The sequence below is a fragment of the Miscanthus floridulus genome, chromosome 8 (assembly GCF_019320115.1).
Source record: "Miscanthus floridulus cultivar M001 chromosome 8, ASM1932011v1, whole genome shotgun sequence".
NCBI classification, from domain to species: Eukaryota; Viridiplantae; Streptophyta; class Magnoliopsida; order Poales; family Poaceae; genus Miscanthus; species Miscanthus floridulus.
Genome location: NC_089587.1, coordinates 147958349 through 147982963, shown reverse-complemented (window position 1 = coordinate 147982963; position 24615 = coordinate 147958349). Strand labels below are relative to the sequence as shown.

Here is a 24615-nt window from a genome sequence, read left to right as displayed (position 1 = left end):
GCCGTATGGACGACGAAACAGAAACAAGCAGGAACTCCCAAGTTAGTACTTTAATAAGCCACCTAAGAGTCCTTATTTGGGCATAAGGGATATGACCACTGGCAATACTTAGTATTTAATTTAGGATTTTCACAAATACTTTTGTTTTAAATACACAAATGACATGTTTAGTGTCGAATCTTGCTCTGATGCCAGCTGTAACAGAACCGACCAAATCATAAGAATGTAAGTACAAAAATAATCACCGAAGTAATCAAATTCCTGTACTTAAGCTCCCATAATCCCGGTAGTTCGGAAATCACGAAGGATTTCAACCAACTCTCGACATAACCTCAGAGCGGTTGCGTGATGGTGGCCGCGCAGTAAAGGCGGAGTTAGGAGGGCATTGACAACGAGTCAAGTCCCCACTTCAGTTTCCACCAAGTGCGCCGCCCACTTCGAGCACGCCTCCTCATGGGACTTGAGGGGATCCGACTCTCCTTAGGCCCACTAGCCGCCATCAACGGCCCGGATCCGCGCGCACCAAGTGCCATAGCTTCTCCGCTAGATCTGCTCCACGTGGCTTGACGTCCTATCTCCCAGACAAAGTGGGACGGCACGGGAGTGCACACGATAACTCCTCCGTTGGGCACGGTGGCCTAGGCGCCATCAACTGCCTGCGCAAAGCGTCAATGGGAGGGACGCGTCTAGAAGCCACCGCTCCCGCTACCACGGAGGCCCCATGATGGCCTTGGGGGCCGCGTCGGCTACCCAGACGGAGCGACCCAACCCCCTGATCGATAGGCAACCGGGCGGCGTGCCACCAAAACCAACCAACTGCCCGGAGTTGGGGCGGGAGCCGTTGAGCGGCGGGCCCAACGAGGGTCCCCCGTTCGAGCTCGGCGCGCTCCCCGCGCCTCGACCTATGGCCGTAGAAGCTCAGCCCGAGAGGATCGGGGCCTGCTACCGAAGCCCCCAGAAGGGTGTGGCGCGCCGGGTGATCAGGTGGCCCCGAGACAGAGCCCAGACGCTCTCGATCACTTGACCCATAGCAGGCTTCGACCAAAAGGAAGGGTGCCCCCAGGCCTAAAGTCGGTAACTCCAAGACGAGTTCACCGAACCCTCGCTCGGGCTACAGACCTACGCGACATAGGACCAAAAAAGGGGGTCGCTGTAACAGAACCGACCAAATCATAAGAACGTAAGTACAAAAACAATCACCGAAGTGATCAAATTCCTGTACTTAAGCTCCCATAATCCCGATAGTCCGGAAATCACGAAGGATTTCAACCAACTCTCGACATACAAACCAAGACCGTAGTGATTCAACACAACACATCATCCGTTACAACATTTCACAAGTAGCATTCGGATTACATCCATCAGAGTTCAAAATAAAATATTACAAACCAAGTTCGAATGTGCGGAAGCAACATAGTTTAGTGCATAACTTCATAGTTTCAAATACATTGCCAGTTCAGAGTCATGTCCCACAAAAGCATCATCAGGTACGAGAACTAGTAGAGATCGTGCCCAACGGTCTAGTCTTCATCCCCAGCCAGGAGAAGGCAATACTTGCAGCAACCAAAGTATAACTGGTCATCTGCAACAGGTGGGAGATAAACCCTGAGTACGAGAAGGTACTCAGCTAGACTTACTCGTCAAAACCAGAAATAAAAGACACCAAGGATTATGCAAGGCTTATGAGGTGGGCGAGCTTGACACAGTTGCATAAAAGAGCTTATGATTATACTAACCAATTTAAACTTAGCATCAAGCTTATCATCATTTACCTGTCTACTAGATTAGCACCTGTACTAGAGCACTCACTTATTAGGAGCAAACAATATTAACCATAGCAGGTATAATAAGGCTGTCATCATCATATCACCATTTTCGAACCATTAGGTTATTTAGTGTATCTACTTTGGAGATAAGCCTATCAAGTTCTCACTAACCGAGAGAGACGGCGACTCGAATCGAATTACAACTCAGCTGAGGGGGTATTCCTAACTCTCACCCTGGCATACTTTGCAAGGGTAGCCGTGGGTCACCTTTGGAATAACTCAGGAACCAAATTCGCGGATTCGATCAGCGCCAGCACTCTCAGGGATTACCCTTCTGCCAGGACGATCAGGACTTTTAAATCACCTGCCCTTGGACTCACACCTACGGCTCCCTTCCGAGGCGCACTTTATACTTATCGACTCCCGGCCTGAGGTGAGCTACTCGGCTTCGCGGTCGGTCTTCGGACACGGCCAACTAAGAGAGAGGCATGCGTTCAACATGAACAGGAAAGGCTCCAAGATTCAGTCCTTAATCGACACAGACGGAGTCACTGCAAACCGGTAAGCCTCCGTCCGGTCTTCATTTCAAATTAAGACTGGTTCTTTTCCACGATAACAAATATAGCCAACCGTGCCATATGTATATTCCTATATCTCGCAGGTGACAGTAAATCACCTGACTTCTACCGTGTTTAAGCAGGGCTAAGCACTACACGAGCCTGAGCTATATAGGATTCAGGGTATCAATATCTGGACAAGGATTGGATAATCAATGCAGCAAGTGTTTGCATCCAACACCTAAACTTAATGCAACAATATATATATGTAACAATAATACTTTAATTGCATTTCAGAAATTAGGAGGCTTAATATGCTTCGGGGTTTGCCTTTCACAAAGTTGCACGGACGGTGATCCGGGCACTCAACGGTGACCTTGTCTGGCACTTCTCCTGAAGGCTGCACCTCCTGTACCTCCGGTGTCGGCTGCTGCTGCTGCTCGCTCGGTTCCTCGAATTCTAGTAGGGTCACTCCTTCCGGTACACCTATTGCATGCCGATGCACAAGATAAATATCATGGATGCATAAGGAATGACATGATGCTCATGATGAATGAATCACAGTAAGTGTTTAACGAAACATCACTGGACACTCGTTTACCGAGTAAAATAGCTCTATTCAAATCACTTTAAACATGTATCTAACTTAACTTAAAGAACAAGATCGACTTATCTAACTTGCATAACCTAAGATAAAGATGCTCATCTTCAGTTAAAGGCCTAACACCTAGGAATATTACCACAAACTTAGAAATAGTAAAGGCATACTGAAATTTACATTTAAAGTTTCATATGCACACAAGTAGTCCCTTAATTCAATCACAACACGAGTTCTACAATTCCAAATGACTTGCATCAGGACATTCTGGAAAGCTTATAAAATTTTCTACAAATCATTTGTAAACATCAAATCATGATTTTTACTTTAACCAAATCGAATTCCAGTAAACCTAGAATCTGTCCAGAAATAACAGGGTTACTAAATTAATTATTTAGTGATGATGCAAAAGCATAATTGGACCAAACCAAGTTTACCAACTTGTTGTGCATACCAGAGGACATTAGAAAGTATAGTGCCAACTTCTAAATAAATTATTTAATATCATTTTCTAATTTATTTAGTTAATTAGGTGATTAAAGCAATATATAGTAAAACTATTCAGAAAAATCTACAAAAATTACAGGAGCTATCTCATGCTTCACATAGACTACCATAAAAATTTCAAAGCCATTGGGCAAACAGAACTTGTTGTACCCAAAATAACAGGTGGCATGTCTATTTTTAGCATAATTAGGAAACCCTATCGAAAAGTGTCAAGCAACAGATTTCATATTTTTCGTAGCATCGTTCTAGCATAAGAATAGCACTCACCAAATTTTACCCTTACTGGATCTATAGAAAAATTATGAAAATTCACACAAGATCCATCCATGCAAACAAGAGAATTTTCTATCTCCTACATACAGTGTCCAAAATATATGAAAATTTAACTACAAGCTATTCATGACATGAGCAGTACACCATAAAAATTTCATGCCAATTGGAGCTACATAGAAAAAGATATAATTATCCCTATTTCCTCAATGATTAAAAAAGATAAATAGAAACTCCTATTTTCATAACAGAACATGGCATAAATTATATTTTTAATACAAACTAGACATTATTATGAACTCAGCAAAATTGGAACCACATCATTTGGATCTACCAACTAAGAGATACATATTTTTGAAACTGTACACAAATCTGTGAAATAAATAAAACAGAAATGAATTTGAAACCCTAACTCTACTTGCTGGGCTGGCCCGAACAGATCCGGCGGCCCACAAACACGCGCAGGCGCAGCCCAGCCACGACGCGGCCCAGGCTGGCTCCCGCCTTCGGCTCGGCGACTGACGAGTGGACCCCACGCGACAGAGAGACAGACAGGGGAAGGGAGGAAGACGACGGCGTAGCTCGTCGCCGGTGACTCCTTCGGCGAGGCCAGCGGTGCTACAGCGTTAACCTCACCCGTGCGCATCTATTGGAACCATCGATTGAAGCGATAGGCGCGGCTAAAGACAATGGCGACGGCCAGGGCGGCGCATGGCCACGGCATGGTCGGCTCCGGCGAGTCAACGATGCTACGACCCTAGTGGCCTGCTCTTCGAGCACCAGTAGCACACGCAGCAGCTAGCGCAAGGGAGAGAGGGATGGCAAGGGGCGCGATGACCGTTGGCCGCATGGAGCGCCAACTCCAGCGAGGTCAGCCATGGCGACGGTGGAAGAAATGACGAATACCCGCTTACCAAGACTCAATTGACTCGATTGAACGGTGGAGGTGGTAGAGGGGATCACGGCGAGGCTCTGGGCAAACTGGGCAACGCGTTTTTGCGGTGACGCGTGAGCGAGGTGACGGCGGAGCTCCGCGGCATCAGTGGCGGAAGCGGCTGCTCGCGGTGGAGACGAAGGAAAAGCAAATGGAGCAGGCGAGCGCGTCAGGCAGGCGCTGGCCTTCTTCTGGAGCGCGGACGCGCGATGTGGTGGCGTCGGCAGAGCATGCGCGCCACGTGGCGAGCAGCTCCTGCGCCGGTCGGCCACGACGTTCACTGAACGTTTTCTGAAACTTTTCGATTCAGTGCTCGATGACCATGACTGATAGCGCGACATCAACGATCCGTAACTTCCAAACGGTGGCGATTTGGTTCATGGTAAAGTTAACAAAATGGAAGACCTAAGTGAGTACTACAACTTCTTCAATTGGAGCTCGAGTTGGTTCGGCCTGGTTAGGGAGATACAAGCCTCCAAACATGGGTACACGAAACTGTAATTCACTTAAGGACTTAGAAAATTTCTAAGTATGAAATCAGCATGGAATTCTGACTTGTGGGCCATGTTTGAGCATGTTCTAGCCATTTTCATGAGTTGATCATAAAACAAATTTTGTTCCTTGATAAATTATCTACAACTTTGGTAAAGAGTGCACAGCCATGCAAAGTCTCTAAGTTGGTCTTTTGACTCAGTCAAACAGTGGCACTCTAAGGGTCAATTCAAGTCAAACCTCCTCTTGAGGGCAATTTAGTCATTTTGATCTACATGAACAATGTTCCAACAATTACCATAAGTGTAGTTAAGGTGTATTAGACCATAATCAACCACTTTACACAAATGCTATACCCATTTCAAATGATCACATGTGATGAAGCAACAAAACAAGCAATTCACCCAAATGTTGCAATTCAATGTTTCACATGTTTCATGACTTTGTTGTTATTCTATACTTGTCATATTACTACCATGTTGTCATGTTTCAAGGTATGAGAAATTCATGTTGCATTCACAGGTTACACCATTACTATTCACAAAAATCAAGTATGAAACACACATAGTTGAAAATGTTGCATATGCATGTTTCAGTAACAATGGCATGATGAGATAGATGATGCACATGTTTATTAAATGAAATGCAATTTAGCGGAAGCCAAACACCTAGGGTGTTACAGTCAACACCACTATCGCTCGGCCTCAACAGCTGAGCACCCCCGTCACACCGGGGAGAGGGCCCCATGCAGGGCATCGCACTCTCGTCAACGGAGGCCATCCCCGCTATGGCTAGCTCGATCACCAGAAGATCGAAGTCAGCCCTTCGTCGCCATCACGAACCAGGCCAAGTGAGGCCACGAAGGGCTCGGGGGCTCCTGACGAGATCCTAATACATGGGTATGTTAAGCCTCGGGATTAATGGTTCCTGACCGAAGAGACCCCCCGACTGACCCCTCTAGGATCGCCTAGAGGCTCGTAGGCTATACCCATCGGGTACGCTCGCGCGCACCCTCAGACCAAGAAAGCCGGTCGAGCCTGAGCACGCCGCAGCCTCTGCTCAGGGCTCAGGGGCCCGCCCGAGCCTCAGGTTCCCGATTGACGAGAAGCCAGGGCCCGATCCTTGGATCCTGCCTGGCTTACAACGCCAGCCAAGGCTCGAGCGCAAGAAGACACACCCCGAGCCATCGAGGTTCGGGGGCTCCCCGACGCTGCACCTTAGGCGCGGCATTCCCGACCGCTCCCCCGACAGGGTCACGCACGGAACGTGACACAAGAAGACAAGCTCTCCCTCGGCCTCTGGGGGCTCAGGGGCTTCTGGGCCCGCGCGTCAGCCCCTTGAGCCGACTTCCCTCACCACCGAAAAGACTCCCGAAGGCACGCCTGGGGGACGCCGGTCCAAGACGACACAGCCTGACACTCAGCGTGTCAGAACTGGCCAGCCGGACGACGCCCAGGGCTTCTTCGGCTCCGTGACATCGCCACGGTCCACAGAGCACGGCTGCAAGACCCTCCTGGACTCAGGCGCATGTAGACCATAGGCTCAACCCCCAAACCGCCATGTACCTGACCTATCTCGATATCTAAGGAGTAAAGTCAGATCTTAGAGGGAGGATGACGATCCCAGACAGATCATTCGATTCCTCATTGATCCGCACCTGCTTTGCACCGAGAGCAGAGCAACCCTGAGAGGGGCACCGAGAGCTCCTCCACCGCACCCGTCGTCTTCCTCCTCTCTGATAAGGGGAAGGCTCCACCGGTGACGAGGCAACCTCAAGATTAGCACCGAGCTAACCCCCTACCAAATCTCTCTTCCTCCTTTACACTCTATCGTAACCCCTTGATTTGGGGTGCTTTTGAGTATAAGGATCATCAGCTGTTGGACGTAGGGCATCGATCGGCCCGAACCAGGATAAACCGTTGCGTCATCTCTGCGATCCTTGTGTTCTTGAGTCCACCCGAGCCACCTGAGACACGCACTCTGACACCGACTCGAACAACAATGCTTGCCGTGGTTCCGACCCCACGACACTGACCACTAATTCATTTAGGAGATTCCTAGGGATCAAAACGGATGGAAACGGGCGGGAAGCACTCTCTCCTGTTTTTGCTGTATTTTTTCTACCGGTAGCGGGAGGGGTGGGATATATGGGTATACAAAAACGGGTAAACACGAGCGGATATACGATGGAAACGAGCAGTAGACGGGAACATAAGCCGGAATTACATGCAGTCATAGATGGTGTATAAATTCATCAACAAACATAAAACAATTTCGGGATCAACGTAAGTGTGAAACTAGAGATTCCCCATGTAAAAATTTAAGTGGTGTATAAATGGGTGCTATGAATATAACTGCACCTATGACTGCGGTTTTGTTTATTGGACTACTAGCTCTGTGGCACTATGAATATAACTGCATCTATGGCACACTTCGTCTTCTTTTAATATGTATAAGTCATCAACAAACACCAAACAATGACTAGATCAACATAATGTCTTATTGGCAAGAGTTCCAAATATAAATTCACCATAATAAAGCCAGAACTGCAAATAAGATAGTTTGGGAGATATGATCATTAAATGTAATTGATCCTCTCAGGGATGATAATAATTATTATTGATTTGATTTGCACTATTATTTGGAGAGCAGAAACTCCACTTCCAAATGCCCCAACTCCTTTGGCATCACCCTAGGAGCATGGTTGACTCAGTCTCTAAGCAAAACATTTAGTTGAGTTGGTCATCAATAAAGGACTTGATTTCAACTAACATGTCATGGTATTTTTTCAACTCCTCCAATCCTATTACCTCAAAGTCAGCCATTCACCACACGGACCAGTTTTGGATCAATATTCTTCTCCTGGGCCTTCAGCTCCTCACCTCGGAGTTTTGTAGCCTCTATCTGTTTCTTCAGCTCTGCATCCCTTTCCACGAAATGTTGCAGTACAGTCATCATAACAGTGCCTTTGCTATTTCTAGCATCACCTGCAAAGAAACATTCATTATCAGAGTTGATAGAAATAGAATAGTGTTAAAGTAGTAATGCTTACTGGTCGATGAGACGATGATAAGATCATTACCAGTGTTTTGTTTATCCATTCTCGATGAACCCTTCACCATTGACTACTCCAGTACTCAATGTATTCTAGTGTCTTCTGTGTATGTGTGAAAATGATGTGCGAAGACTGGTGTAGCAAGATTATGTGGATGCCTTTATATAGAGATTTGTGTTAGGTGGTATTGAATTTTATAAGGCTGTACATTTAACGCATTCCAAATTCAACTATCTAAAGATTGGATGTATCCAGCGCCAGTGGATTGGTTGGTGCTATCATACACAACCAAGGTGCTTTTTATTAGCAGGTAATAATTGCGAATATGTGTATATTTAGCAGGATTCGATATGTGCAACTGAACCGCTGAGAGTTTGGGTAGGCCCATTCTGGACGAATAGGTAGAAATGAAAGATAATACTGGTGTAGAAACAAGGTGCTTTTTAGCAGGTAATAATTGTACATATGCGTATATTTGGTGGGATTCGATATGTGCAAAACTGAACCACATATGCGAATATTTGGTGGGATACGCCCAGTCTGAATGAATAGGTAAAAATGAAAGATAATACTGGCGTAGAAACAATGGTGCACATTTAGCAAGTAGTAAATACACATTTGCTACTTAAAAAAAATACACATTTGCGTATATTTAGTAGGATTCAGCGTGTCAAAAAATGAACTGTTGAAAGTTTGGATACCATTAGGGAAATGGATCACATCTCCCACCTTTGTCCCAGAATGACCTCTGAACCATGTGACACTGTAACTTGTTCAAATCGAAAACTAGCCGGAGCCACAGAGGGGAAGCTCCCGGGGCTCTGAAGGCCCAATTGGGCTGATGTGAGAGTTGACTTTGTGGTTAGTGGAGTCTACCTAAGGCCTTCTGGATGACTTCCCACATCGTCGGAGGCCTCCACACCAGGAGCCTCGTGTGTTGTCCTCAAGAGACTGACACCTAGGGCCCACCAAAAGTTACTAGGACAAGGTGAGCCCATGACACATCACACATTCAGAAGTGTTGGGGGTGGCGTTGGTTAGAGAGAGAGAGAGAGAGCATATGTATAGATAAAGATATTTAGATATTTTCTTTTCTATATATCGAGATCGAGATATCGAAGTTTATTTATGGCGAGGTTCAAAATCTTGAGAAGATAAAAAAAAAAGAAAATCTTTCTTTTTATCTCTTATCACTTGCACAAAGTAGAGAGGGAGGGTATTCTTAGGTACCTAGCATGCAGGTAAAATGTGACAAATAGACAGGCGTGAAAGATAATACCAACATAGATAAACAGGTGGATATTTAGCAGGTAGAAAATTTGCATATTTGGTATATCATGTTCTGTGTATGAAGGACTATGCAAGTTAATTAAAAACTTGTTTGGTGATTTGTGTCACTTGTTTGGTAAGTATTGTTCATTGGAAGTTTTTTTTACATATATGTGGCAGAAATACATCCATATGCGAGGAGTAAGTGTCCTTAATTAACATATTTTACTTGCCTTGGCTACCTTCATTACCCTTGCACCCACCATTGAGTGAAATGCAGAAAACCTTGCCCATTCAGCACAGAGTAGAAAAACAATATCTGCTCTAGATTAGGAATGGCGCACCGCTGAAGGAGTACAAATTTGAAATTGGGTTTTATCTCTGCAAGAAAATAGTTTAGATTTTAAGCCGACTGCAGCCTCTTGTTTCAGTGCTTGGTACTCTTATGTCGAAACAACATAAGAGGTTGGTCTTCCAAGTTTACAAATGTTAAGGTTGTTGGCCTTTTCCTGTTACTCCTTTTTTGGCATGTAAACTGCATACATAAAGAAATACATCAGTTTCCCCTTTTCAGCTATTTCAGGTTCGACAAATCTGTATGAAGATGAACCAGAGGATGCGCGGATTGGATGTTAGGTGGAAGAAAGAAGCATACATATTTTCTCAAGATAAAAAAGACACTTATCTTGTTTGCTGTTGCAGGTTATTTCTTGTCTTGATTGTACATAGTTTTAGTTAATACATTAATGTTGCTAATAACCGTGATAATTCTTTTGCGTGTAGGAATGACAGACTGAGAGCAAGAAGGCGATACATTCTTCGTGTGATTGACTGATCGTTGTACTCTGTAGCTGTATATATATATGGTTATATGAGTACTGCTTTTACTTCTACACTGTGGATTATTTCCAGTTGACAGTTGGTGTACCATAGATTGACATTCAGGTGTTCTCCGTTGAGTTCTGTTCCAGATTTCCCTTAACTTTACGCCGCCCGTCCTTTTCACTTTGCCCCTTTGGTTTTGCACTTGCCAACTGTCATGCTGCCGCCTACCAACGAAATAGAAACGCTTTCAGCTTTGGCCAAAGCGCTGAGTCGGTCCGAGCTCGTTCACCAATTCTGTGATTTGATTTAAACTTTCGACTATGATCAATTCCTGATAATGGAGTCGTCAGTCGTCGATGGGAGAGAAACAGTTGTTTGGCTGGGCTTTAACCCAGTCCTTGTCCACCCAAGTGGATGGGCTAGAAATTTAGTTCGAAGGTGGTGTCTGCAAGGCCTGAATAGTGTGGTACACAGATGAATTTTTTTTTTATTATATTGCTACAAACATCAAGGTTATTTTTGTCAGCGTTACATCATAAGCAAATTAAGTGGTTCTATGGATCGATTTTGGTCTTTGCAAAGAATTTGCATTTTAAACAGTTAGGCAATTAGTAAATTGATGCACGCCTATTAGACTGAATAATTATTTGAGTTCTTGTAATACTTTTCTCTCTACTACGAGTGAATTGTCAGATCACACACAATGGAGACGCCGAACCTAAACCTCCCGGTGATCGATACGTCGGCTTTGGTCCCAGCAGGTTTGGTGAGTTGGCTCGTAGTGCGGATGGTCGGGGGGTTAATGCTTCGGAGGATATTCCGAAAGAAGCAGAAACGGAGCAACACAAATTCAGAAGCAAGATCGGTGGCGGCTGCAAGCGGCAGGCCCCGCCGGGCACAATGAAAATCATGAGCCTGCACTGTCGGGGCCTGGGGCAGCCCGAGGCAGTAGGGGGTGTTTGGTACTAAACTTTAGCAGCTATTAAACGGTTTAGTCACTTTTAGTAACTCCAGAGTTACTAGAGAGGACTAAAGCCTTTTCAGTAGCTTTTAGTCATAGCGTTTGGTTAAAAAGTTACTAAAATGACTAAAAACTACTAAATTTAGTAGCTACTGGACGAACCAAACATGCCCTTATATAGCTTCACGGCCCCACTTTGGTGTTTCTTTGTGAGACGTTTGTTCGGCGATTCGATGGATGGATTGAAGAGACAACTCGGCCTCCCTAACGGGCTGGGTGTGGGCTGCTACGGACGGGGAGGGGGCCCTGCTCTTCTGTGGACGCATGAGGTCTGTGTGAAGCTACAAAGCTATGACAAGCTTCACATAGACGTGGTGATTGTTGACCAGACTTCAGGTGCAGAGCTGTGGCGCTTTACTGGGTTCTATGGTGAGGCGAGAAGGGAGCGGAGGCACCGGAGTTGGGAGTTGCTGCAATTCCTAAGTAACCAGAGTACCGTCCCGTGGCTTTGCGCCGGGGATTTCAACGAGATTCTGGATGCCCAGGAGCAGCTTGGGAGTGTGACAAGGCCAGAAAGACAGATGGATGGGTTTAGGAATGCGGTGAATGTATGTGAGTTTTCTAACCTTGGCTTCATCAGATTACCATACACCTGGGACAATCGTCAATAGGTGTTGGCGGTCCTTAACGATCAAATCCGACCGCCAATTAAGATCTAAAATAGGAGAAATAAACAAACTTATGGTACATATGCTTTTACTATTGACATAGTTCCACTTGTATTGCAGGATTACTATTTTGCAGGACTTATACTGGAATACAATGGAATTATAGTCAAAATGCGCCATCAGAGAAAACGTAATGTAGATCCTACACCAAAAAATAAGAAGAAAGCCCAACCAAATGCCAAAACTGGGCCAAGCACCAACGTGGGATTGATCTAGGCCCTGCCAGCAGCCCACAGCGCGAAGGCGGCCGCACCAGGGGTGCGGGCGCATCGCACCCACTACCTCCTGGCCCCACCTTGTGTTGGTGGTGCCATCAATGCACCTGGGGGTGGTTCAAGATAGTTTTCTAATTTATCTCTCCCAAAGCGACCACAAGCTAGTATAAAAGAAGGGGTGGAGCTCTCCTACAACACACACATCATTTGAGCCTCTACACCTCACATCTCCACTTGTAATCTTTTTACTTTTTAGTAGTCTTTGGAGCTAGCAAAGCTATCAAGGATAGCTTGGCTCCTTGGAAGAGAGAAATCTTGGTATGAATAATATGAAGAATTCTTCCAAAGCATTGCTCTCATTTTATCAATATAGTTGTGTTATTGAACTAGAGTATAGTCTTCATGTTATGATCTTGACTTATGAACTAGCATATAGTTTCTATGTTATGATCTTAACATGTAGAACTTTATGTTTAATCCTTCTTATAACGTATATGAGTAGAATTAGAGCTAAGTTGAGGTGGCGGTTCATCGTGCCTTCGGGTGTGCCCAAGTCTTTTACTTGTCGATCCATAGGGTCGGAGTCCCGAGGGGACTTGGGTAGTTTATGTGTAATCGGGCCTGGTGCCCGGGTACATAGGAATAGGTGAATGCATTTCCTACTCCACGGTTGAGGGGTAGACGGTAGGTGGTGACAGCCCTGTCCGTCCCTTGTAATCCCCCACGTTTGGGTAGGGTGTAGGAGTCTAAATTATCACATGAGGTTGCTGGCAGACCAGTACTCGGTGGCCTTCCGACCCAACTCATGCCTAGCTTTAGCTCTAACCATGTAATGTGTATGACCATCAACTATTCTTTGCATGGCTATATTAGAACAAGCCTGCCCCATTTAGGAACATTCTTTTATTCTTTGTTTCTCTTATCTTTGAGGTTGGCCCAAGTGTGTGTCCACTATCTTGAATATACCATGTTTACCCCTGTCATAAACCTTGGTTCACTTTTCAAGCATGTAATCTTGTTCATATTTATACTAGAATCTTTGCACCATGCCTTCCTTTGGGAAAATATAAATAACGATACCCTGAATACTTCTGGGTGAAATGCTACAACGATAGATCCGTGTGCTTGCGGATATTTTCTGTAATCGTTAAGAACTATCATGTTGGTGTTCCTTGGCGGCGTTGCTAAGATTTATTCAAATCTTAGTGATGGTGCTAAGAAATACCAACAGGCGTTTCTGGCACCATTGCCAGGGATGGATTCTATCTTCATACTTGGTGATTGCGCTAAGAAATGCCAACAAGCATTTCTGGAGCCGTTATCGGGGAAGGCATTGGTTAAAAAGATCTAGTAGGACATGATCATGATCATATGCATGAATGGTAGCCATAGTTTATGCAGGCTGACTCTGCATGTTTTCTCCTATTGTGGATGAAAATAGGATAGTGTACGACCAGTTTTGTCTTGCCAGAAAACTACACAGATAATCCAGAGGCACTCCTAAGGAAGAACCGGTCTCGTGCCGCTTCTTCTTCTATCACTCCACCGGTAGTTGAACCAGTCACCCAAGCACCATCCACTACTACCGCTATGGCCCAGAAGTCACTCCACGAGTTCTCTGTCCCTACCATTGCTAACGTGCCCATTGGGCCCGCTGTCAACGTGGGTGACAAGAATTTCGAACTCCGCACCAGGCTGATCACGATGGTGTAGGCAAACTCGTTTTGCGGGTTGCCTAGCGAGGACACAAACACCCATCTTTAGCACTTCCTAGAGTTGTGTGGCATCATTGTTATCAAGGATGTCGCACCAGACATCATCAGGCTCCATCTGTTTCCCTTCTCCCGCATGGGGAAGGTGAATCAGTAGTTCTACAAGGATAAGGAATCCATGAGGGGAAGAATTCTGAATTTCCAGCAGAATGCTATGGAGTCCATTCCCGAGGCATGGGAGAGGCTGCAAGAATATATCCAAGCATGCCCACAACACGGGATTGAAAATTAGCTTGTGCTCTAGAACTTCTACGATGGGCTTACGCCCATGTCAAAGGGGCACATCGATGCTGCTGCTAGAGGCGTCTTTCTCTCCCTCGCCATTGATGGAGCTACGGCTCTCATCGAGAAAATGGTGTCCAATCAAAGCTAGGGGGAGGAAAGGTCCAATAAACAATAAAAATGCATTCATACTGTGAAGGAGGCGGATATGCTTGCCGCAAAAATGGAGCTATTATTGAAAAGACTAGACGGACGGCCCAACGAGAAGGAAGCCATGAAGGCCACCGTCCAGGCCATGGACTCACATATGACATGTGATGTCTGTGGAGAAGTTGGACATTCAGAGAACGACTGCCCCAAAACCTATGAAGAAGCTACACACATCAACAACGGTGAAGGGGACCGTGACGCCTAAGAGGGGGGGGGGTGAATTAGGCAACTTAAAAATCTACTTCTAAACTATGACCTCTTTTTCTAACCTTAGCAAAACCTATGCAAAAGATAAACTATCTAAATGTGCAACTACGGTTTTGCTAATGTGTTGCTATCTCTACCGCAAAAGGAGTAATACAATCAATGTAAATGCGGAAGCTAAAGAGCAAGGTAGAGATATGCAAACTCCCGTCGATGACTCCGGTATTTTTACCGAGGTAGCGAGAAGCGCGCAAGCTTCCCCCTAGTCCTCGTTGGAGCCCCTCGCAAGGAATCCCTCGCAAGGGTCAAGCTCCCGGTCGGGTAACTCCATGGATAGCCTCGGGCCTTCCCCACGCGCAAGTGGGTCTCCGACGTGCCTTCCAGCAAGCCTCTCCCGGATGCTCCCCACCGTCTTCACTATCAAGCTTCTGGCCGAAACACCGCGGGCCTTGTTCCCTCCGGTACACGGTGGCGGCCACACCACAAACGCGTTTGGTGTGATCTCGCAAGACTATAAGCCCCTTCGATGTACAACAATGGTGCACGCAAGCACCGAGTGGTAAGAGGTATGCAAACCTCACTAAACACTAGGCCTAAACCTAGAGCAAGCGCATAAGCGGTGGTCTAATCAACCTAAGCATTTTGCAAAGCACCTATGCTAATCACCTAATAAAACACTAAGCACTATGCAAGTGGAGATCACTAAAATGGTGTATCAACACCCTTGGTATGTTTCCTTAGCTCCACCCTTCTCAAATGGCCAGTTGGGGGGTCTATTTATAAGCCCCACTGAGAAAGTAGCCGTTGGGACAAAATCCCGCTTTTCTGCTACTGACCGGATGCGTCCGGTCGTCCCGACCGTTAGAACTGCGATCAACTGATTGGACGCTGCCAGCGTCCGGTCACATGCCATCGGACGCGTCCGGTCGCATTTTTGCTGCTCTGGAACCTCTCTGTACTCGACCAGACTCTGCTGTCCTACGTCCGGTCGATCTGCCGCCAGCGTCCGGTCCAGTGTCCGGTCACTGCTTCTGCCGAGCCTCTTGATCGGGCGTCCGGTCACTGCTCTACCAGCGTCCGGTCACTTCCGTGAGCTCATTTCTTCGCGATCTTGCGTATGGCTTGGTTCCTATCTTCATGCTTGGACTTTGCTTGATATCTTGGGTCTTCTCTTGTGCTTTTAAGGTCTTGCTTATGGTGTTGATCATTGGATCATTACGTCGCCTTATCACGAATAAGACAGAGTTATTACATAAGTATAGCGTAAATAATAAAAAGATCTATCGCGGAAGCTCCAGTTCACAGGGACGTCGACTAGTTGACCACAAGTCTAGTAGTCCTTAGGGAAGTCATCACTCTCAAGGTCATCTGTTACTCATCCAGGATTTTTATCCAAATATTGAAAATAAACAAGCGTAAGTACATGTCGTACTCAACAAATGTAACACGGGGTTCATGAGGCTCAAAAGGCGAGACACAGGTTTAACAGCGGTCAGCTTTTAGTTGTCACAATTTTAGCTTATGAGTAGCATCAAGGTGTTTCAGTTCCCAAAGTAGAACACATGATCAAATGTAAACATGAGTAATGAATAGCATAAACAGATATTACTTAGTGATCATCTATTCCATAAATGTTCCAAGGCCGCTCGTGACCGTGAGCACGGCTGATATACCAGTTTTACACTCTGCAGAGGTTGTACACTTTCACTGTGAGTCGTGATTCCCATATGCCCAGGTTTATAACTCCCAAAACACTTCCAAGGTGAGCAGGCAGGGGTCACTATGAAGCCTTTTAAAGGTTCATCTAACAAGTTAGGGCCGCTAGGTTTCTGTGGCCTATGAATGTAGAGCTCCCCTTCCGACAGGTACAATGACACGCAGCCTATACACTGACGGATAGAGGCCGCACTATATCCAACCTGGAACACACCCCTCTTGCGCCAAAAAGGTAACCACTAACAAGCTAGAAAAGGTCCTCATACTGAGCTAAAGCCAGAGCCATGTAGCCCTCACAGCTGTACTGTAAGTCCCAGATGATCACTTACAGATAAGTTCTTAGGGAGAGGAATCTAAGGCATTTAGAAAGTAGCTAAATACTCCAGCCCTTTGTTTCCATGTTACTAAAAAGTCATATTTTATGTTTATTGCATATACCATTAGTCAAGTTACAAGATCATGGTTTAACTGAGCTCTAGCAAAGCTACCCATATGCATAACCCATAGGTGACAAGGCAATAGTCCAATTCTAGGAAATTCCTAACAAGAAGACACATGCAACATGGATTTAATGAATTAAAGTGAATAGGAAACAAGGATGATCCCATGCTATACTTGCCTTGAGCAACGTACTCCTGCTAGTCCTGCTCGTCAAAGTCGTACCCTTGACCTTCTGAGAACTGCTCACCGTCTATACTCGATAACCACAGCAACATACAAGCATCCATGAGCAATCATGCAAAGCAAACAAGGCTACATATTAGAACAGTACACCAATAGCAAAGAATCAAGATGAAAAGTTTGGAAAATGAATCTACGTCTCGCTATGAACACACAGACGCAAAGATCACAAAAATCGGATCTAAAACGGAAAAGTTATGGATTAAACAAGCTTTCCTGTAGCAAAATAATAGATTAAATCTACTCTCAAATTTTGAAAGTTGAAAATCCACTTTACAGTAACATAAACATGTAGATTACTTGATTACGAACCTAACGCAACTTGAACGGATCAAATCGGAGTTAAAACGGAGAAATTATGGCTAAAACAAGTTGAATGGCAAAACTGTAAATAAGTGAAAACGTATTTCAGTCCAAACGAACGAAAATACGCTTTCAAAAGAAAGAAACGTAAACTGTGAAACGCGCAAAGGACCGCGGGTTAACACCGAAATAATTATAAGGGTGTAATTGCAAAATCGGCAACGAAAGGGTATCTGTAGATCTGGGCCGTTGGATTAGAAACCGACGGCTGAAAATCAATCCAGCGGGAAAATAGAGAGAAGGGCACCGGAACAGTGCCGGCGGCTTGAACAACGGCGGTGGCGCCATGGCCGGTGTGTTGGAGCTCGCGGTTCCTGGCTTGCAGCGCACTACACGACGAAAGAAAAATACAGAGGGAGAGAGGAAGGGACGGCGAACTCACCGGACCCGAGCACCGAGAACGAGAGGCGGTCCGGCACGAGCTGGCAGTGGAGGTCGGCGGCGACGCTCGAGCAAGAAGCGGCTGTGGCTGCTTGGCGAAGAAAACAGCCGTCAGATGGGATAGGGGATAGAGGAGAGGAACGGCCGCTATTTATGGTGGCGGAATTTCTTGGGCGCGACGGCACTCGGATCGTGGAAGCTCCGGACTTCGGCACCGACGCGGAACGGAGTCCGGCTCTACTACGGCAAGAGGAAAGGGGCGGGTCTGACTTGCAGGCCCGGCCAGTCAGCTGCGGAGGAGGCTTGCGCGGGCATGGCTTGTGGCTGGCGTCAGCGAAGCTGGGCTGCGCGAGTTGGGCCAGGGAAACCAGGCTTCGGCCCAATCAGTGAAGAGCGCGGGCCGGCTCTAGAGTGGCCGACGGAGCATAGCGGGGAGAGAAGCGTAGGCCGACGGACGGAAAAGCAGGCCCAGAGGCCAAACCTGAGGATGGAGAAGAAAGTTATTCTTTTCTTTTTCTAATTTTTTTAAAGCAAGTTCAAAATGCAATTTCAACTCAATTCAAAATCCGACTTCAAACCAAGCAATTCAAAATAATATGCAGCGGCATGAATGCACATTCATGGTTATTGACCTATATTTGATTTTATTCCTAATAAAATTATTATTTCCTAAATTCAAATGCCCATAAAATGCTTAACAAATCAATTTCCCCTATTTAAAAATGTTGTAAAATTTAGGGTGTTACATCTTAGGCCAAGCAAAAATTAATGAAAATCTCACTAAAAATTGATGTTTAATGATAAAATGCTAGAAAATATTAACTCAAAAATAGAAGGTCTATCTTCCTCTGTTAAAAATCAATTGAGCTTTAATGAAATGATCAAAACACAATTTGCTCAAATTGCTTCTTCTATTCCTATTAATAATGAAGGAAAAATCCCCGGGCAACCCAAGAATTCTTTTGAAAAAGTTAATGCAGTGACCACGAGGGGTGGTAAGTCCACTCGTGATCCACCGAACCCTAAAAATAAAGCAGGAAAGGCACAAGGGCAACAGGAGGAAGGATCTTTTTCATCTACAAAAACACAAAAAGATTAAGAATAAGAGGTAACGACACCGCAAGACTTCGTCGACACAAGCTACTCGCCGTTTCCCATAAGAAATAGAAAGCAAGACATGGACGAGCAATTCACTTGTTTTGTTGAGATGATAGAGAAGATACATGTGAGCGTCCCATTGATGGACGTCTTGCATGTACCTTCTTATGGAAAATACATCAAAGATATCATCAACAACAAGTGACCCTTGCCATCCGCGGAGGTCGTAAAGCTGATGAAAGAGTGTAGCGTAGCTATACTCAACCATCTACCAGAAAAGAAGGACCCTGGGTGCCCCACAATCACATGCTCAATAGGGGCCAGCGGTTTGATCATGCCTTATGCGACCTAGGGGCTAGAGTCAGTGTGATGCCCAAGGTTGTGTTTGACAAGTTGAACTTCACACACTTAGCGCCAACATCTATGATGCTCCAGCTGGCAGACTCAATGGTCCGCTATCCGACAGGGATTGCTGAAGATATCCCGATAAAAATCTAGGGTTACTTCGTCCTGGTCGACTTCGTGGTGCTAGACATGGAAACAACGAAGGAATCGCCCCCTCATTCTTGGGCGACCCTTCTTAAGCACCGCAGGAGCACAAATTGATGTGGAGACGGAGAAATCCGCTTCAATATCAATGGCAAAAAAGAAAAGTTTGACTTTCGGCTCAGACAGGAGCAATGCTCCAAGATCAGAATCAAGTACGGGCTAAACCCACAAGGCATTAAAGAGGTTGAGATCCAACCTCAACTGGTGGATAGACTCATTAGAAAAAACAAAGAAAACAAAAAGAGGCTGGAGCTGAAGAAGAACAACCCAACTCCAAAACAAAAAGAAGAAACACAAAAGGTTGTTCCCACACCACCAAAGAAGAAAATGGTGTGGAAACAAAAAGAAGAAGCTCCAAAGTCCACCACCACACCACCTAAATCAAACAAAATGGTGTGGAAGCCAAAGAAAGTGCAATCATTCATGTCCACTTCTCTAGGCACGGATGTACCTTCATCAAGCAAGAAATGAAGGGAGAAGTGTTCTACTCGTTGGACTTAAAACAATGAGCCCTTGCCGAAGGTAAAATGGTAGTTATCCTTTACAATTATAATTTGCTAAATAAAAGTTGATTAGAATTCCTATATAATAAAACTATAGAATATGCATTAATTATGTTAAAATAATAATAAAATTTTCTAGTTCACCTTTCAATTGCCTTCACTTTTGTCGAATAAATCTTGGTTGTCCTTCCATGTTCTACACAAGTAAGTTTTGGTTTGGGTATGGTTCTTGCACGATCATGCTTTCATAGCCCTTTCAATTTAAGCATGGTGCTTAGGTTGACTAGCCAACCTTGATCAAATGTTTAGTTTGATCATTGTACCAAAACTACTTAATATTGAAAGGACCTTGATGTCGCCTAGAGGGGGGGTGAATAGGCTTGTTTAAAACAAACTCGCAACGGAAGTTAAATTCTAGGTGCGGCACTGTTGCTCCCAAGGTGCAACACTGCCGCATTGCGGCACTGCCTCACAAAAGTGCGACACTGTCGCACCTGTAGATTAGCTCGAACTACAATTCAAAAACTGCCCAAAGAAAAGTAGATCGAGCAAATTGCTGATGTTCCAGAGGTAGTGTAGAGCCTATTCCACCACCTGGATGATGGCGGAAGTGCACGAGCAAGTAGATCGGGACCAAACCCTAGAATCACCATAAATACAAGTATAGCAATGCAAATCATAAGAACACAAGTGAGACACCGATTTATCTCGTGGTTCAGCTCGCCACTAAGGCTTGCCTATGTCCACGTTGTTGAGGTTGCCACAAAGGCTTTGGGTCTCTTTCAACCCTTTCCTCGTTCTCAAGTCAAGAGAATGAACTCTTAAGATGAGGGGTGATTTCACTAGCTGTTTGGGGTGATTATAAATCTTCCGGGGCTGCCACACAAGTTGGCAAGCTCCACGAGCGATGCTCTAGCCGGCTAGAAGCAAAGTTCCAAGAGTAATAAACACAACCGCCGACCAAAACATGAACCAAGTGCTCTAGGAGATGAAGAACAGTTTAGGCTGCTCTCTAATGCAGTTTGGTGGAGCACTCCTCCTCGAGCTCCATCCTGGCGGTGGCGTGGACCTCTGCCCTTCCCTCCGGCTAGTGGAATCTGCCTAGCGATGGCGTGCGCGCATCTTGATGGTGCCCCCTACCACGGCCGCATCCCCGACGGCGCATCATGGCTTCGGCTGGCGTGGGTGAGGCCCCGGCCCTAGATTCGGTGAGCGTCGGGGCCGCCCCGTCCTCTCCGGCCGGTGAGCCCCCTCCTCAACTACGTCTATGGCCGCGGGAGCAAGCCCCACCATTACGGTCGAGCTCTGCTGTCGCGGGTGCCCTCTGGCGGTCTAGCTGCACGAGCCCAGGCACATCCCCTCCGGCGGTGAGGTTGGAGAAGAAGACAACCCAGGCGCATCCCCATCTGCGGGCACCTTCCCCCGCGGGTGCGGAGCGGGCATCCACGGCCGGCGGCCGTAGCCTGCCCCGGTCGCCGCGGCGCGGCCAGCCCCAGCGAACAGAGCCATCCTGGCGCGTCGAGGTCTAGCGAGAGGAGGAAGAAGATCCATTCTGCGTATGACATGTGGGGCCCGCTCGTAAGTGACAAAAACTTTTTCAAAAGACACAGCAACTTAGGGGGTGTTTGGTTGAGCTGTGGCTGTGGAAAAAAGTTGCTGTGGGCTGTGAGCTGTAGAAAAGCTGAAAGCTGTTTGGTTAAACAAGTATAAAATATATCTTCTATCTTTATCTCTCTTGAAACAACTATGGAAGAGCTTTTTATTCCACCAATTTCGAAAAGCAGAAAGCCAAAAGCCAAAAGCAGGGTCAAACCAGCTTTCAAAAATGAACTACGAAAAAGCAGCTACTTCTGAAAAAGCAGCATCCAAAAGCAGCCCATTTGATTGAGCTTTTGGCTTTTGGGGCTAAAAGCCAAAGCCTAAAGCTCAACCAAACACCCCCTTAACCAAACAAGCTTTCAACTATCCCACAACAGCTTTTTCACAGTAGTTTTACAAAAGTCATAGCCCACAACAGCTTTTGCAAAAGCCACAGTCCAACCAAACAGAGCCTAAATTATTGTGCATTGGCCATATATCTACAAAAGCATGATTCATAATTCTTGACTATCCATCTTATTTGCCCGTTAGCTCTAGTAGCACAAGTCACCACATTTGTCTGGTTGTCAAACAATTGATACGATGTCTACCAATAAAAAGATAATTAGTCCCTATTTGATCTCATGGCCTAAAGTTTAGCCACTGGACTTTGGCTCTTGAGGGTTTAAACTAGGGATGAAAACGGTACGCATATTTTCCGACCATATTCGAAACCGAATCTGTTTAGAGGGGTTGAGATCTGTTCGTATCCGAGTCCGGATATTCAACATTCGATACCGTATCCGTATTCAAATACTCAAATCGCATATTTATGATGTCGATATCCAATCGTATCCTATCCGACATAGTTGACACTATCCGTATTCGAATCCGAATCTAGACAGAAATATGAAAACAAATGTAACATCGGTGATATCCATCCGTATCCGATCCGTTTTCATCCCTAGTTTAAACAGATGGTCTAAAATGTCATCTAAAGTTTAGCCAACCCCAATATACTATTATTTTATCAGACCATATAAACATGACAAAATGGTCTAAAACTTGGAAGTCAACTAAACTTCAGACCATGAAATTCCAACAGGACCTTAGTCATAAATAGGACCATCCGTGTTGAGTCTGTAACCAAATCTCGGGTTTGATTTGGGTTACGGACGCAACACGTAATTAGGTAACAACACGTAGTAGTTCAATAAGGATGATAAGTACTATTGCAATTACATTTTTGGATCGAGGAAGTACGTTGACTGGTAGTAGTATGTTGATCATCCGTGTTGATTCCGTAACCCAAATCAAACCAAGATTTAGGACGGATGTGAGCAAGTATTATTGCTATTAAATTTTAGTCCATAACCCTCATCGTTTGTTTCTTATATTTTGGAAGGAAGGGAGTGTGTTGACAGGTAGTAGTAGTTCAGTAACAACACGTCACAGCGTGCAAAACTACACAAGGAAGTTCAAGCTCAAGAAATCTTCTCAATGGGGATTGGGCAAGCAGCTTTTTGTTACGTGGGGACAAAAGTTTGTATGGGTATATGTACAATCTGCATTTCTCTTGCTTGCAAGGGATAGCAAGTATTATTGCAATTATTTTTTTCTCTCGTGGATTTGCATTTGCTCGGGTGAAAAAAAAACAAAGGGCGGGTTGACTTTCCATGTATGATTTATGTGCATCATTTAGTTTTGGATAATGCTGCAGCCAGGGCGTTTGTCTGCCTGGACGCTTTGCATGCTGGGACTGTGAACCGGCCTAGGCAACCGGCCACTCATCTCCACTGCCCGTAACTAAAAAAACCAGAATCGCCATTTCCTCACCCGACCATCGCGGCAGGCTCCACCGCCGCATCCAGGCCACGCCTCTGCTCCACCGCCGCATCCTGCCCGTGTGGCTACCTCCAGCCTGCGCGGCCGCTCAACAGGCGCATCCTGCCCACGCGGCCAACTCCACCGACATCCAGCCGCCGCGGCCGCTCCATCACGCTGCCCAGCCTTCCCTAACCCTAGCGACCGATTGCCTGCCACGTTTTGTCTATTTCCGATGGCAGCTCGCGCCAGTAGCTGCTACCTTCACTTCTCTCTCTCTCTCCATGGTTGCCGCACCACGTGCTCCTTCCGCGATGGTTTCCACCGGAGCGGCGAGCTCTACACTGGTGAACTCCACTCGCCAATGAGCCTCCATTCCCAAGCAGCAAGGAGATATTGCGCTGAAAGTACATGTTGCAAACGTATGTTCACGTGATTAAGATGTTTCAGAGGTATGTTGCAAGTGTTTTATATCGGTGTTGTAAAAGTAGATCGGGATGTTGCACATGTTGCAATGGCTATACATGTATGTTTCTAGTGTATATTCCAACTGTTTCATCTGTTTCTGACGTATGTTGCAAGTGTTTCATTTGGATGTTGCAAAAGTAGATCTAGTTGTTGCATATACATGCACGTTGTAAGCATATGTTTCAAGTGTTTTCAATTGCTATGTATGTTTCAAGTGTTTCATCTGGATGTTGCATATATTTTGCAATGATTACACACGTGTTTTTCTGGTGTTTTCAACGTATGTTGCAAATATTTCAGCTGTTTCGAACATATGTTGCAAGTGTTTCATCTGAATGTTGTAAAAATAGATCGGGTGTTGCACATGTTGCACCGGGGCCCACCTGCTGCAACAACTGGGGCACCGTGCATGCGCGTGGGAAGCGGAGGGGTGGAGCGCAGCGCGGTGCGGCGCAGGAATAAGATATCGTTATGTGTTGACGAGTGGAATCTGATAACGTTATAGGCTAGGTGAAAGCTGCGTCCGGACACTTCGTGGGGCCAGACGTCCGGGCTCTAGCGTCTCCCTTTAGTTTTCTGGATCCGTATAAAATCCAAATGAAATCTCTGGTAGCTGGAAGGAGTACTTTTTTCTTGGATCCCCACGCTTTTGGACTTCTTGGCTTTCCGTAGTCATCGTGTCAATATTTTCCTACAACTAATAAGGGTTCAGTGTGTTAGTTTTCTACACGTGACACAAAAACAGAAAAGAAGCCTGTCATCAGATCGAATTGTACTTAAGAAAAGAAGTTTTTCTTTGCCTGCGTTCTGCTATTCAACAGATGCATTGACCTTCACAATCAATACATGATCCACAAAGCTTCTGCACG

At 45.6% G+C, this 24615-nt stretch overlaps 1 non-coding gene and 1 pseudogene across 1 annotated transcript; both read right to left on the bottom strand.

Moving 5' to 3' along the window:
• Positions 1-7853: 7853 nt before the first annotated feature.
• Positions 7854-8246, bottom strand: LOC136473655 (uncharacterized; annotated as a pseudogene).
• Positions 8247-14063: 5817 nt separating this feature from the next.
• On the bottom strand, positions 14064-14171 carry LOC136478664 (small nucleolar RNA R71). The gene has a single exon (XR_010764382.1). It is a non-coding gene; the product is annotated as a small nucleolar RNA R71 (small nucleolar RNA).
• Positions 14172-24615: the final 10444 nt, after the last annotated feature.